Genomic DNA, 10,687 nt, shown 5'->3' with positions numbered 1-10,687 from the left:
AACTCCTAATCTTTGGACAGAATGAATCAGTTTCCCCCAAATTATTGACTATTTATGTGCTGGAACATGCTTCAGGTGAGATAGAAGACCTCAAAACAGCGTGTGATCTGACAAGAGTTTTGTAAAGTACGTTTTCCCCCTCATAAGGTAAGTAGGTTATATTTTCTTTACATAGCCAATTAATTTCAAACCTAGATTGGATGCTTGGGTTTGGGCTTTTATTTTCATTAAGGCTTCTGGTTGGGTTTTGTTGGGTTTTTTTTCTCCTCTCCTCGCTCGTTTTCCCCACACAAACAGAAATAAACCCTTTCACCACTCCCAGCCCCATTTTCCACTCCCAGCTTTTTGTTCCGAGCTGCTCTCTGGCGAAGCAAACAAACAGCTGCCTCTGTTGTCTGTGCCTATGCCACTCCTTAGATGGCCAACAGGTCTCCCTGTGGACAGTGCAATGAGCAGCCCTCCTATCAGTGGCTGACAAGGGGACGGGAGAAGCAAGGGGCTAAGCTGGCAGCTGCTGTGGCAGAGACACATTTTCCATAATGCTGCCAATACTGGAGAACACCAAAAGTCTTCGCTCGACTGTCAGCCCAAAATTTACCCCTCATCATAGATCTGTGTGTCCTTCAAACTTACGGTGCCAGCAGTGTCGCTGAGCAGAAGGGTGAAAGGAAAGTAGCCATCAGTGTGCTTCCAGCCCTCCTCATTGTGTTTTGCCATGGTCAGTAAATTAGTTTTGCTCAGCTGGCTTTTGATGATCGGGCTGTGCTGCTCGGATCTGAGCCTCAATTCCTCTGGGAATTGGGCCTGAGTGTAGGATGAAAGGGGGTGGGGAAGAAAGGGGATTGCTGGATTCGTTGGGAAGTAAATGAGCCACAGGAGCGAGTCTGTGCCTGGGTTTCTGTGCCTTGCCCTTCTCCTCACAGTGCCCATTCCCATCTGTGGCACGAGCCCGACTCCTGCCCTGCTTCCCAGTGGTGAGGGATGCTCTCGAGACCATGAGCTGAACAGTACTTAAAATACAGAGGTGTAATGTTGGAGTAGAAACAATGTTGATGACAGAGGAGCTGCTTTTCGTCTCATGGAGAATGAAATCCCATTTTATATGGAAACACACATGCATCTTTCTCCAGATTGTAAATGGGGCGCGCCAGGAGGAGCTGGAATCAACATGACCAATATTCAGTTGCTCAGTCTCACCGCTGATCTCCAAACAAAGAGCTGACAGTGGATTTGGGAGTGCTCATTCCCCTCCGCTGGGACTGGGAAAGCCTTTGCTGCTTTTGTGTATGGCAAGTAAATGGCTGCCCCTTGGGGAGCTGCTGTTGGCTGGTTTAAGCCCAGAGTTCGTGCTTTATCCTTGCAAATGCTCACTCTTAAGCCATCCTCCCCATGCCTTCACTCTGAGTACAGTTATCTGCAATAGGTGCATGTCCCTAGCTTGAAAATAAAATACTCCCTGTTTATCTTCCTTTACAGCATGCAGTAGCTGCTTTGGTTTGGAGCTGAGCACGTCCCCGTTCCTCCTCCCATCCTCATACAGCAAGCAGCAGCTGTCCTCAGCTGCGCCAACCTTAAAGTTGATAACTCCCCTGATACACTTTTCTCCATCACTCCTGAGATTATGTGCATTAATTAGAGCATCCCTAATGCTAATAAGCAATGGGGAATACGGGCTTTCTTAGTACGTGAATGTGGAAAGTGTTGGTGTAAACGTAGATTTATTTTTATCTTTGCAGTAGGAGCAAAATTACCGAGTTTTTGAGGTGCAATTGCTTGCATTTGGATGGGTGCTGGCTAAGTAAGGTAAAGCTGAAGTCAGGGAACTCATCTCTGCTCCCATTCGTGCTGCTGCTGCTCTGGGTGACAGTGCAAAGCTGGTGGTACGGCCTTCCTTGAGGTAGGTTGATGCAAGCAAGATAATTCCCATGTTCAAAGCCTGTTCTCTGTGATAATTAGATAAGTTTGCATGGGGAATTATGCGTAGCATATGGAAAGCAAACAACTTTGCTGCTCGTGTCTGCCCTTCTTCCGAAGCTGCCACTCACAGCAGCGCACCCTCTTGGTGTGAGGAAGGTTTGCAGCAAGCACCACTCGTGTGTCCCAGGTTGTCCAGGAGGACGTGGGTCAGTGGGGAAACAATCCATAGGAACACTCCCTATTTTCTTGCTATGAGAAACCTGTAGCAAGCATTGTGCAATGACAGAGGTTACCACCCCTCCAGCAGCGTTATTGGAGGACACAAAAGCTCCCTCCAATGCAGTTGCTGCATTGCAATCAAGTTCAGGTACTGGGAAAAAACGTTCTCTTCTGCCTCTCAGACTTTGGCTTGTTCCAAAGCATGAATATTGAGTTTCTTCCAGAACTTGAAGTTGTTTTACATCATTCTTGGTCTAACCTGTTCTTCCTGATGCACACAGATGCTGGGCAGCTTTGAGTGCTGTCCAAGCATTCAGCATCCTTGGTGTTTTTTAGGCATTGAATTCAGCATGTTGCTTATTCTGCTGGTTAAGTGGAGTGAAGGGTTTGGGAGATCATTCCTGCTCCGTGTTTGACCAAAGAAATGGGAGAAAAGGGAGAACTGTGCAGTCAAAAGCAATTTCACCCCCAAGGGATGGAGCCTGGGAGAAGCAAGTTCTGCAGCCTCCTGCCAAGGGAAAAAGAAGTGATGCAACCTCTTGCAAGTCTTGCTGGACTGCTCTTCAAAATAAACATGCTGCTGACGCCAGTGAGGGCTGGGGCAGCAGTTCCCAGGGGCAGCTGCCTGTCTGCACCTTGTGCTGTTTGTTCTTGGAGGTAAAAACTGCCCAGCTCAGGTGAGCCTGATGGTGGCAGGACAGCCCTGGAGAAGACCAGTGCTGGAACCAGCTTTCCTGATGTGTTTAGAGAGCAGTGATTTGCTCACTAACCTGCAGCCTGTCATTTTGCTACAACGTGCTGAGCCAGGAACACAGGGGTCTCTGCCTCCAAAATCTACTTCATCTCTTCGCCTTGCCCAGCTCACTCCTTACTGAGCTCCCTGCAGACCCTTCATCCACCTCCCACCCCTGCCCTGCTTCTGAGGTAGGTCAGTAATCCAGGCGCAGCTCTAAAGACATTTTCCCCATTCCACTTCTAGCAACATCAAAGCCCAGACGGGCTTTTTTTCTTTGGGAGCACAGACTCCCCTTGCTGAGAAGGGCAGCTGGCACATGCTGTCTCTCCAGCAGAGCCTCCAGGCATCTCATGGAGACACTCCCCTGCCACGCATCTTTTGCGAGCATCAATTTCCTCTGCTCTCTCCCCCGTGCAACTCTACCAGGGATTTCTGTACAAAAAGAAGATGCCACTGACGCTCCTGACCTCTGAACTCAGCTGCTTCCCAGGAGGCAGAGGGCTGGGGCTGAGCCCAGAGAGGAGGGTTTGCAGCTGCCCTTGTGCCTGGAGGGGGCAGACATATGGGGGTGACAGTCAATGAGACAAGGAGAAAGGAGAGGAAATGTGTGTTTTCTTAGCGCCCAGCATCCCAGCTCATGGGAACTTTATGGCTCCAGAATATTAAGAGGCAGGAAAGTTAATTAATACCCAGAACAAAGCCAAGGCTGTTTGGCTTCTGAGAGAAGGAAGCAGTGGAGACAGGGAGAAAAAAAAAAAAAAAAAATTGGTGTCTTCTTAAATAATTTTTCAGTGTTTTATCAGCAGCTAAAATAGGCTGTGTCCCAAACGGGGCTTACAGTCATTCTCCAGCACTCCCACTGCTGTGATCATCGACAACTTTGTGTCGTACTCAATGAGCAGCAGCGAGTCCAGACGAAGGAGAGAAGGCTCAGCCCACTGCAGCAAAGCAGAGGTTGTTGGCTGGCACCCAGTGGGCATCTGAGTCCAACATGTGTTTTAAAATCAGGGTCTGAATGCTACAAATAACATCACAGGAATTGCCAGGCTGGATCATGCCCAGGGTCCATCTCTGCTGCTGCTCTTGTCTCCAATAGACCGGCACCTGCTGCTGGGAAAGGTATGGGAAGACCCTGGAGGTAGCTGGAGAGGAGGTGATGAGAAAACTCCCATTCAGTGGTTCCAACTCGCTCCTTCCCTGCCCACCCTGTGCTCCTGTGGCCTTGTCCTTTCATCTCTCCGCCTTGGCCATCCTTTCTGCACAACCTGCCCATGAGCAGTGCACGGTCCTGCAGGGATGGAGGATGCTGCTTAGGATCTCCAGCACGCTGCTACCCAGGTGATCCCTCCCCGTCGCCAGCACGGCTCCAGCAGAAAGGTTTCTGGGGCTAATCAAGATCGACATACAAACAAAACAGCATCTCTGCATCTCGCAGCCAGCAGAAAGGGAGAAGCAGATGGGCGAGAGGAGGCAGGGAGCTGCTGCTAAATGGATTGATGGAGAGGCCTTTAAGAGAGATGGATTGGAGAGGGAGCCGCTGGAGGAAAGGGCTGGGGCGGCCACGCTGCGAATGGGGCAGGGGCCCAGGGAGATGATGGGAAGGGAGAAAGGCCTGCAGATAACAGATGGATGGACACAAAGACTGGAAGGGAAGAGAGGGACAGATGGACAGGCAATAGAGAGAGTCAGGAGAAGAGAGGGATCTGAACGTAATTAGATTGGATCCGATTATGACAGACTCGATTAGAGCAATATTATGATCAGGAGCTTCTGTTGCTATTTGGCTTTTAGGGGGAACAAAGCCAGAGAGCACGTGTGGAAGGGGGACAAGCGGAGGCGAAGGGAACTGGGAAGGATGAAAGGAAAGGGGCTCCTTGTGAAAGCTGTCAGTGGTGGTGGTGACAGATTGTCTGGTTATCGAGCACCGGGGCCGTCTGTCACCGGCCGCTCACAAAACCTGCACTCAATAAAAGGCAGGGAGACAAAGGGAGAGGAGGAGAGGAGAGGAGAGGAGAGGAGAGGAGAGGAGAGGGGAGGAGAGGAGAGGAGAGGAGAGGAGAGGAGGACACAAGTCAGGCTTGGGGTGTTTTGCATGGCTCAGGGGCTGCTGGTACATGGGCACACGCACAGGGAAACATGGGTGTGCACACAGACATGCTGAGAGGTGCTGAGCCATGCTCTGCCACCTCCCCAGGTGTCCTGTAGCGCAACTTTGCTCCTGCATACATTAGTGTGCACAGGTTGCATGGCCAGCCTGCTCTAACACATGCTCCAATGCTGTCCAAAGAGGCTTCAAGCCCTGGGCTGGAGCTCCAAGGGCTGGAGCATCACCCTGCTGAGCTCCAGCCGTGCACTGCAATGTGGTTGGCAAGGCCTTGCACCATCCATGCAGAGCACTGTGCCCTCTGCAGCCCGCTCAGCTGCAGCAGTTGGTTGCAAACCAGGCATGATGGGGATGGCAGCTGTCCACTTTACCAACTGCACTTGTGCAGTCCTGGAAAAGAGCAGCAGCAGCAAACCATCCCTGTTGATACCGGAGGAGCTTTGCTGCAGGGAACAGCCCAAAGCTGCTGCAGGAGGCTTTGCTGTGAGGGAGCAATGGGGTTGTTGCAGGAGCAAAGGCAGCTCAGCACCTCTGATTCTGCAGAGGGCTCTCGCTGGAGAGGTGGATGCATTCACACCTCATGCGTGGAGATGGAGTCCATGGTGCAGAAGTGATGATGCCCCAGCACCATCCCTTAGCAATGGCAGAGTGTGGCAGGGACCCCCACGCCTCCACAAAGTTCTCCCACTCATCCTTTGGGTGTGTGGCCCCTCACTGTAGGAAAGTTACTCCAGCTGGGTCTGGCCCCAGCAGCCCAAGGGTTAATGCTGCCTGTTTTCCCTGACAAGCAGAGGCCAGTATGGTCCCGGGTGGCTTTGTACAATATGTCACCTCCTCTCCTGCCAAACGCTGCCTCTTGGAGCCTCCTTCCATACTGAGCATGGAGAAGGGAGCAGCTCAGCCCTTGGGGTGGGCACAGGGACGGACCTCCCTCAGCCACAGCATCACAGGGCGCAGGGAGGGAAGGAAGTGCTGCAGTTGACTGTGCTTCCATTGCCATTCGCTGCTCCTTGAGTGCTGTACTGAACAGCAGACCTGGGAATCCTGAGGGTTTCCTGCAAGCTGTGGTGTGTGAGCACCGCCGTGGAGAAGCCCAGGTGGTCGTGATGAGGAATACCAAATCCTGCCAGAAGGGAACTGGGAAATTCAGAAGTGAAGAGCAAAGCCAAAGGCCCTCTTGTTCTTCCTCCCCCAACTCCCATCAGTTTTTGGCCAGCTGTAGGACAGTCAAAGCCCAGAAGTTCTTGCAAAGGAAGCAGCAGCCAAACTCGTAGGGACCGTGGTCGCTCACATGGGCCTTGAGCAAGGGGAGGTCAGAGCCAAGGGGAAACATGGAGGTGGGTTACAGGAGGATGGCCCTGAGCTTCTCATGGTGCTGTCAGCCTCCTGCAAGACCTGGGGCTGTGGCTTCACCTGAGGGGTATCCCAGAAGCAACCCTCACTCTTGGCAATGGATGCTGAGAAGTGAAGGGGCCTTTGTAACCTCAGCTCAGCACCTGTGGGGGGAGGAAGGCTGGGAGGGCAGAGTTAAGGTGATGGAGCTCTGAGCAAGGGGCTGTCCCTGGCTGACGTCCCCTACCCACATCCTGTGCACTGTCCCTGGAAGCGCGGTGGGGAGAGAGCGGGGAGCCACGGGAGTGGGAACCCATTGCAAGAAGCAGGAACCCTGCAGAATAGTCCTGGCTTCCCTGTTGGGAGCAGCTCTGCTCCATCCTTGCCCACATCCGGCAGGGTGCCCGCAGCAGCCCGGCATCAGCTGCAGAGAGAGGGGGGGCCCTGCTGGCGTCCTGGCAGGGACACGGAGCAGAGGAGGCAGAAAGAAGTGAATGCAAACAGCCCAGCGGGCTCTCGGGGGAGATGGGGCCAGGCTGCGAGTGTGGGGAGGAGGGGGTGCGGGGCTGAGGACCCTACAGACATGTGTGTGCTGCTCTCCCTTACGTGAGGAGCGATGTGTGCGCGGTGATGGGTGTGCATTGCATCCCGTGCGGTACCCGGGTGCTGTGCGTTGTTCTCGGGGTGGATGCAATGATTGCCATGAGCTCATTAGGCGAATATTGTTTGCTAATCGGTGCCATAGCAATGGTGAGGCAGTTCTTCTCACCACCACCTGATCCCTCCGCCTCGGCCGCCGCTCGCTCTGCAAACCCTGAGCCCATCTGCTGAGCCGTGCCGCGGGCTGGAGCTGGCCCAGGTGCCCATGCCCATCACCTGGGCTTCATCGTGCTGGGAGGAAGCTGCCCCAGGGGCCAGGAGTGAGGCAGGGAGCCAGTACCGAGGGTTGAGGGGCGGAGGGGATGGAGGGAGGATGCTGCAGGCAGGAGAGCACATGCAGGAATGGAGTGTGGGGTGGGAGATGTGCGGCTTTCAGAGCCGGGAGAGAACTGTTAACAGAGTGGATTTTTTTCAAGGCAGAGTTTAATGGGAGAATTTGAAATCGGAGAATGGGCGAGAGGTTCAGATGAATCTGACCCGCAAAAGAGATCGTTGTCTCGTGGTGAGCAGTGTGTCAAAGCAGCACTTGCGTGCTCTGGGTGCCTTTTCCTTTCACTTTCTCTCTCCTCCCCAAACTTTACTCCGGGTGAATTTTACAACAGCTCACAGGGGGACGGTGATGCTGTTGGAGCTGCCTGGGACTGGATCTCCACTCCTGGGTGATGCATGCACAGCGCAGCCCGCCTCACCCCGCAGCAGGCAGGGCTGCGCCTTCGGCCCCGCCGCTCCCGTCCCACCCAGCGCTACGCCTGCCCATCTCTCCCCTTCCTACGCTCACTCCCATCTCTCCATTTCTCCTTTATGAAATATGCATGGAGAACAGATGTCGCCTTCTCCCGGAGCACCCCCACCCTCCTCCCTCCCTCCTCCCAGCCCACCACCTCCATCCACCCTCCAGGACCACATCCAACCTCCACCTCCCTCCTCTCCCGGGGGCTCCAACCTCCCCCACAGCCAATGGCATCCCCTCTCTTGGCTTTAATATTTATGAGGGGGGGAGCAGCGAAGCGGCCAATGAGGCAGCTGGGGTCGGACCCGGTGTGCGAGGCCGGGGTGCATATATAGCGCGTGGGGCACATGCCTCCTTGGTGTCCATCTCCCCCCACGGTCCTTGAGCTCCTGCCCCATTCGTGGCATGCTCGGGCCCCAAGGATCCCGGGGCTCATCCCACAGAGCAGGTCGCCAACTTTCTGCCTCCTCCATGGACGGATGAGCGAGCGGTTCCTGGATTACTTTGAGCTTCAGGAAGAGGAAAGCTGGAGCCTGGGAATGGTCGTCAACTCAGGGGTAAGGCGGCTTTGCTGGGGTGGGACGGTGATGCGATGCTGTGGGGTTGTCGGGTGGTGAAAGAGGGGCAGGAGAGGGATTTCTGAGCAGAAAGAAGGAAAGGAGCATCCACTCAAACGGCCTCAGAGTGGATCTGGTGGGGAGTGCTCAGAAATGGTCACACTGCTGGAATGGAGGACAAGGAAAAGGGTGAGGTTTGGAAGCGTTGCTTCTCTTGGGGCATCACCAGAGCTCTGCTGGAGGTAGGACTGGCACAAGTGTGGGTTCAAGGGGAGTTCTTGCTGCAGATGGATTTAGGAGGAGACAGCTTATGGCTCATCTAGAGCAGAGATCAGCTCAGAGTACAAGGCACCCATGCAGAGAGCTTATTGAGGGGGGACCAACCCTGCAAAGAAGGAGCAAGGCTGAGCAGGACTGGGGGTGCAGCACTGGAACTTGCCTTCGTGCAAGTAGTGCGGTGTCCACTGCCAACATCCTCCTGAGAGCAGGGAGAGAGGCCCCGTGCAGAACTCATCGCTGACACTACAACTTACATGCGTGGATGCAGAGGCAGCACCACCCTGCATCCCACAGCCCTCTGCACACCATGGCGCAGGAGTGCCACTTGACAGGGGTGACAGCATCCAAGGAGGCAGCCCAGCCATCTGCTTTCTCTCACCCCGCACCGATAGGTCCAGGCAGTGGATGGAAGCGATGCTCCAAGGCAGAGCCACCAGCAGGAGGGATGGGGTGAGAGGATGGTGGGATGAGAGGAACACGGAGCTGGAGAAAGTGAAAGGAGCACGGGAGGCACTGCTGTCCCTATGGCTGTTTCAGGAACTTCAGGTGTGCAGCTCCATGCTTCTCCCATTGCCTGGAACACGGCTGGTCTGTATCTGTGCTGAGAGTGAGCAGAGCACATCAAACACAGAGCTCAGCTCAGGCTTCCCCCAAGCATGCAGTCCATTATTATGGGGTTTATTGGACACTCGGAGCCCTAAGGTCACTTCCCAAGAGTTGCCTTTCTATCAGCACATACCTAAAGCAGCTCCTTCCCTCTTCTCCAGGCCAAGGACTTTGCAGGAACAACTTTTTGTTCAGCATTTGGTGCTTTACCTCTACTGCCTCACTGGTTTGTGTTCTAGGAAAAAGTCCAGGTAATTTATTTTAGCAAAATCTGAATATCTCAGTGCAAGGGAGGGCATGTGCAGGAGTGAGCAGAGACCTGGTGGGTTGAGATATGAACAAGGGTGGGAATTAATGGTCATAATTGCATGTGAGATTGGTGGGGACTGTATGTATGCATGTGCTTCTGCGAGAGCACATCAAGCGCTCTGTCCATCACCTTCAGAATGGGACGTGGGCTATTTCTCCCCAGCCATCACCTGTCTGTATTCGTTTGGTTTCCATTTCTCAGTCATATGGCTCATTACAAGCTTGTCAGGCCAGAGAGATGTAATATGTTGTACATCTCCACCTGGCTCTCTTCCCAGTCCGGCCGCTGTCTCTTTGCTCAGCAGCATTTCCCCTTCCAAAGTTCATTCCCCATCCCCTGCCCTGGATCACTGTCCCCATAGCCATCCCCAGGCTGTGGGCACCTGTACAGGTCCCTGCTCGCAGCACCAAGAGCCCGGGGCCAGGAGCCCTCAGGGAGCACGCAGCCAGCTCCTATTTGGACATATCAAGCAAAGCAGCTGTGTTGGGTTCCATATGTCTGGGGTGCCAGGATCCATGACATACGGGCTCATTTAGTATACAATTGAGCCCCCCTTCCTCTCGCCCCCGCAGTCTGTTTTTCCCCTTCACTCATCCACCACCTGTCATCCCTCCGGAGAGCCGGGAGGAGCAGCTTCCACCTTCTCCCAGAGCCACTCTGAAGCTCTGTCTCAACCACTGGAGCCAATCCCCTTCCTCTTTTCCCCTTTTCCCTTTCTCCTTTTCCCCATCCCCTTTCCCCATCCCTTTTCCCCTTTCCCCTTTCCCCTTACCTCTTTCCCCTTTCCCCTTTTTCCCTTTCCCCATCCCCTTCCCCGTCCCTGTCCCAGCCTTATCCCCATTCCCCAGCCACCACCATGGAGCAGGGAGAGGCACAACTTTGTCCACGCTTCCCCCCTCCCAACCCTGAGCCCCTCTCTCTGTTTTGCAGCTCGGTTCTGACACCTGACAGCCCCCAGCCCAGTTCAGCTGCTCGTGAGCTGCTGATGTTTGTATTTTTGTTGTATTTTTATGCATCCTGTCTTTCTCTCAGTTTATTGCCATCGCCCCTCCAGCAAGAAAAAGGGAAACAATCTGAAGTCGTGCAGAGACGCCGTGTGATGAGGAGGAGGAGGAGGAGAGCCAGCGGGGCTGTGCTGTGAGCCGGAGGTCCTGTCCCAGTGGATTCGCTTCACCTGGCTCCGTCCTCAGCTCAGCATCTGTCCATCTGTCCGTCCGTCCACCCACCCGCACCCACC

This window comes from Centrocercus urophasianus, unplaced genomic scaffold (genome assembly GCF_019232065.1).
Source record: "Centrocercus urophasianus isolate 14NV4802_14NV808 unplaced genomic scaffold, USGS_Curo_1.0 seq_65, whole genome shotgun sequence".
Lineage (NCBI taxonomy): Eukaryota > Metazoa > Chordata > Aves > Galliformes > Phasianidae > Centrocercus > Centrocercus urophasianus.
The sequence above is the reverse complement of the archived record's forward strand: the minus strand, read 5'-3'. Positions refer to the sequence as shown.